The sequence below is a fragment of the Rhamphochromis longiceps genome, linkage group LG14 (genome assembly GCF_057381845.1).
Source record: "Rhamphochromis longiceps isolate RC_006_pf linkage group LG14, R_longiceps_female_GT1.1, whole genome shotgun sequence".
In the NCBI taxonomy this organism is placed as follows: Eukaryota; Metazoa; Chordata; class Actinopteri; order Cichliformes; family Cichlidae; genus Rhamphochromis; species Rhamphochromis longiceps.
In genome coordinates, this window is record NC_140570.1 from 38,492,851 (window position 1) to 38,498,993 (window position 6,143).

Sequence of the window (6,143 nt, forward strand, 5' to 3'; positions counted from 1 at the left end):
CTCACATGGGTGCTGTGCTCAGTCGCCTAGTGCCTGAGCTCGGATCATACCAAAATTAGGGGGAATTTACGACGGTGCGCTCTGTGCTTCGTGTGTTGTTTTTGTTTTATACAGTTGTCAGTCAGGCATCTAACTAAAAAATTACACTCCAAAAGACCCCATGCTTCTGAAAAAATGACCCGGGCTTAAGCCCAGTAAGCCACCCCCCCCGCTCCGCTTATGGTTGACTCCAAATCTCCCGAACACTATGTCGATTTGAGAACGCAAGACAGAAACAGCGAGACCAAGACCGAGACCAAAACAAAAGTCCGTCGAGACCAAGACAAGACCAAGACAAATGTCCGTCGAGACCAAGACCGAGACCAAGACAAAAGTCCGTCGAGACCAAGACGAGACCAAGACCACGTAAAAGTGGTCTCGAGACCAAGACCAGTCTCGAGACATCCAACTCTACCTCTTCATGGTTCCCATTTGCCTGCGGGATCCCCAGGAGTAGTAATGTAATGGCACTTTTTTTGAGGGTCTGCTGAATTGTTTTTAATGGCACTTTTTGATGAACAGCAGATGATTAATTCCTCTTTATTGGAGAAAGTGTCCCTAAGCTATTGCTGCTCATACTTACTGAGTTCCCTAGCTACTTCTTTACTATGTCAGTAAACTTTTTGAAAAGGAAGGTGTTGTAGATTTAAAGAAACATCTTAATTGAAGCAAAGGCAAAAAATTGGAATGAATTTTATGTGACTGTTCATATTAAAGCCAACAAGTGAAAATCCAAAAAACCGGCTCCAATCCTTTGTATTAATGATCTCCCCCCTCTGTGTGTGAGTGTGTGTGTGTGTGTGTGTGTGAGAGTGTGTGTGCCACACAGAAGGAAGGTCACAGCAGGAGCTTTTCTCAAACGCATCAGTTTATTTTTTACAAGAAGTGTAGCTCATACAATGGTATAAATGTATTCTTTGCGGTAATTTAAAATTATGAAACTCTAAAGATTTTGAGTTCAGGCACATTGTGAATCAAGAATCTAAATATTTGTGTCACAATGATTTCTATAAAAGCATTTTATTTATGGGGATAATGCGACAAATCTTTTGTGTGTCCTATTAATGATCAATGGTAATTGAAGAGGAAGCTTGAACCCTGGCTCAGGACATTTTCATGACAAGTGACAGCGCAGACATCTGCTAATGAGAAAACAAGTTTTATCATCCTAAAGACTGTGATATGAAGCATCATTAAAGTGTCACTTCAGTAATGTTGACTCATGTTTTTAATAGGTGACTATAAAACACCAAACTCTAATTTCTGTGGTTTATTTTAAGTTTACAGAATATAACATGTGGTAAGACGATGAGTTTTACTTCTCACCGTCCGTGTTATGTGTATCTATTTATCATGTATGCTACTTTGCTCTGTGGACTGTAAAATGTTTCACTGTGTTCATGAAATAAACCAGACTTTCACTGTCTGCATCTTTTACTGTTTTTTCTGCATTTGTTCACTCCAAGTTTGACAAAACCTACAGATATCCAGAGTTAACTCACTAACAATGTGGAGCAGTCTCAGTGTATTTAGCTGCTTTTTCCCTGAACACAACCAACTGAGAGAAACGCCTGTAGTCCTCACTTTGGTCATTTTGAACGTTGAAGGAGATTTGTTCCATAGACACCTTATACTAGTGTTTCCTGCACTTAATCCATCACTGCTATGTTCTATTTAAATCCAGATTCCTTTTATAGTTTGCAGTGAAATTTGTTAAACCGTTGCTTAATGGGACAGAAGTACAAGTCACTCTTTACTAACACATTTGTAGATGAGTTTATTGCTGAACAACACAGCTAGTCTCACACACTCTTTAGGTTTTTCAAGTTTTGTGTGTAATGGTTTAGTCTATCAAACCTTACCCTTTTCTCCCCAGTATCACAACAGCATGACTCCCAAAGTACAGATCAGTAAACAACCTATGATTCTAAAGCCAGAACAGAAAGATACAGTTGGAAGATGAATGATTGCGTTTTTATGACGCACACACAGAGGATCCCCAACTCCCTCATATAATTTTGTACCTCACTAAAGCGTACACTAGATGGCACTGCCTCCCTACATCTCATCCAGTAAGTCTCTCCATTTCACTTTTGCAGACTTGAATGTGGAAATTAAGTATCTGCTGACAGCTGCCCTTTCTTCATTTTAAAACGCTACCAACAAAGATAACCATGGAAACCTTGAGATATATGATTTGTAATTCAGGACATTTTTTTTGTCTCGTGAATGCTGTTGTAGCTTTGAGTTTAAGAATAGTAAATGAATCCTAATTCCCGATTTCAAGCTCAGTATGTTTACCACAGTATAGGTACAGGTTTGATATTTGTTGGCTAAAACGATTTGTATTAAAATGCATTCACCAAAATATCTGTACTGGTTAGTAATGCCTACAGATACTGGCAGCAGGGATTAGAAAAAAAATCGAAATAAAAATTTAGATAATGCAATGAAAAGTGCAGTAGTAAAAACTGAAGGCATTTCTTAACCTCCTAACATCTTGAAAAAAGCAAGAGGACCTGTAGAGGGAGCTGCCAAAACACTCTTCTAGCTTAATGTTGTGTGTTGAGTTTATGTCTACGGGTAGAAATGAGTACTTGCTTCGAACATGTTCACTTAGTCGTCATTTATTAGGCACATACAGCTAAAATTAATAGAATCCGACTAAAGATGTTGTTTGTGATGCATTTAAACTATTGACTACTTGAGGAGGCTGTTCCAAAGTTTCCAATGTGCAACTTAGTAAAAACTGGACAGTCCTGTAACTCTGAATCTTGGGGCCACTTAAAGCTGTTGGCCCACTGACCAGAGTGTGCCAGGTCTAACGGATAACCCGGGGCCAGCATTCAAGCATTTCTAAGTAAGCAGTAAAACTTTGCTTCTTCTCTGTGGAGGTCATGTGTGAGGAGGTATAACACAAACAGAAACAGGAACACTAGAGGATCGATTTCTCCGTTTGAGCTCCAGAGTCTGATGGCTCTGAGAACAAATGACTATGAACTTTGACATGCTTGGGGTTATAAAGGAACGTGGACACTAAAGCAGTGACCTTTTATTTGGCCTTCTTATTTTCAGTGCCGTGGACTTCAGCATGTTTTGGTCGAACTTTTAGGGAAACTTTTGTTTAATATACTGAAAAGTAACAAATGCTATAAAAACACTTTTTGTTGTGTTTATTAAATACCAACAAAGGGAGTCAAAAGCTAATAGCTAGAAATGTTCCTCAGAGGTTTTGCATCTTAAATACTATTACTTAAGGATCTTTTGTTACAGAGGTACGAATCAGATGGAATCAAGGCAGGGCAACTGAAACAGGCTGCATGCCGGTTGTCATCATTTCTTTAGGGATTAATAAAGTATTTTGATTCTGATTCTGAAGAGGCTTTGAAATATAGGGACTCTGGGGGTGAAAAATTGGAACTGTAATTGATGTGTGTTAAGTTTGTAGTCTGCAATCTTTTGTAACAGAAAAGAAGAGTCTGGTGAGAGCTGGTTCAAAAGACAGAGTATATTGCATAAGCTGAGATGATGGGAGGCAGGTGAGTGGGCTTGGAGCCAGGAGGAGAGACCATGTGTGCTCTTCTTATTTCTCAGATTGTACATCCTCAGTTCCTTTCCTCATCTCCTCTCCACATGTATTTGCCACTCCCCCATTGGATACAAATGGATGAGATAGGAAGGAGAGGAGTCAAGATAATGGGCGTGGACGCCAAAAGACATTCTCGCTTTGATGTCATGGACATTGTTTTATTCCAGTCCACTGCTACAGGGCTGGACTGGTAATCAAGAGAGAGAGAGACAGAGAGGGGTAATGATGGGTCACAAGGATAAAAAATAGATGATTTTTTGTCCAGTCCAGCCCTGACTGCATTTTGTGATGAAAAAATTATCATAACACAAATGGATGAAATAGTTGATTATTCTAAATATCTAACAGCCTACAACTTATGAATGGAAAAAGAATACTCATTAAAGACACCAGGAAGTCTTCCAGTGGCCAGTTTAGCAACAGCTTTTTACAGACTTGTTTTATGCCACATGAAATACAGTGTTAATTGTATCTTTTTACTATATCACTTTGGATTTTATCATATAGAAGTTATATTAAATCCAGTTTTTATGAGTTCAAGGAAACTTTCCCGTTTTAGAAGATAAATAGTGGACAGACAAACATCTTTAATGACAATGTGCCCGTAGCTTCTAAAGAGAGTGAAAATGTAAGGAAAGCCTGCAGAATTGCATTTGTCACAGCTTAACAGGGTTACTACTACTACTACATGTGCAGTCTAAGTAAATACCGAGAACCATCGTCAACATACATTTCTCAGTGTTATGAAAGCACTTTAGTAACTGGTGTTTAAATGTCAGGTCTCAAGCAACTGAAGCAACATGACTTAAGCAAATCTACCTCCCACATGGATTTTTGACTTGAGCCATTTGTTTGCTTAATGAGAGCCTCAGTTCCTCTGAACTCACAGTCCAGTTCCAGCAGCCAAATAACATTCTTAACTTAAAAATACACAGTTGTGCCTCAGCATCACAGGTGAAACGTATTTATGCTTCTAAGTTATCTAAGTTTGCTGTTTAATTTTTGTGAGCATTTCAGGATATTTGATGAGAGCCATCTGCTTATTAGGACACCTCCTTGAAACAGCCCAAGCCCATCCATTCCCTCCTAAGCTCCCCCGTTAACCAATAATTCTTCTTTTTCTCTCTAAGCTCAGCACAAACCCTTCCCTGCTGCTGAATTCTCCCAAATCACTTTATCCACCCATATCTGTCCACACACAGGGAAGCCACCCCTCACCCTCGCTCCCAGGCTGATTCCAGTTTATTCCCATTCAGCTGCATTAGCATACAGATGTTAGACTGAAAACGGAAAGCAGGGACACACAAAGGGGCTTCGTGACCAGGAGGGGCGGGAGGGATTGAGGGGCTGCACAGGGATGGCCCTTGGCCTTTTTAAGGTCTTGCAGATACAGTGGGGCAAAAAAGTATTTAGTCAGCCACCGATTGTGCAAGTTCCCCCACCTAAAATGATGACAGAGGTCAGTAATTTGCACCAGAGGTACACTTCAACTGTGAGAGACAGAATGTGAAAAAAAAATCCATGAATCCACATGGTAGGATTTGTAAAGAATTTATTCGTAAATCAGGGTGGCAAATAAGTATTTGGTCAATAACAAAAATACAACTCAATACTTTGTAACATAACCTTTGTTGGCAATAACAGAGGTCAAACATTTACTATAGGTCTTTACCAGGTTTGCACACACAGTAGCTGGTATTTTGGCCCATTCCTCCATGCAGATCTTCTCGAGAGCAGTGATGTTTTGGGGCTGTCGCCGAGCAACACGGACTTTCAACTCCCGCCACAGATTTTCTATGGGGTTGAGGTCTGGAGACTGGCTAGGCCACTCCAGGACTTTCAAATGCTTCTTACGGAGCCACTCCTTTGTTGCCCGGGCGGTGTGTTTTGGATCATTGTCATGTTGGAAGACCCAGCCTCGTTTCATCTTCAAAGTTCTCACTGATGGAAGGAGGTTTTGGCTCAAAATCTCACGATACATGGCCCCATTCATTCTGTCCTTAACACGGATCAGTCGTCCTGTCCCCTTGGCAGAAAAACAGCCCCATAGCATGATGTTTCCACCCCCATGCTTCACAGTAGGTATGGTGTTCTTGGGATGCAACTCAGTATTCTTCGTCCTCCAAACACGACGAGTTGAGTTTATACCAAAAAGTTCTACTTTGGTTTCATCTGACCACATGACATTCTCCCAATCCTCTGCTGTATCATCCATGTGCTCTCTGGCAAACTTCAGACGGGCCTGGACATGCACTGGCTTCAGCAGCGGAACACGTCTGGCACTGCGGGATTTGATTCCCTGCCGTTGTAGTGTGTTACTGATGGTGACCTTTGTTACTTTGGTCCCAGCTCTCTGCAGGTCATTCACCAGGTCCCCCCGTGTGGTTCTGGGATCTTTGCTCACCGTTCTCATGATCATTTTGACCCCACGGGATGAGATCTTGCGTGGAGCCCCAGATCGAGGGAGATTATCAGTGGTCTTGTATGTCTTCCATTTTCTGATGATTGCTCCCAC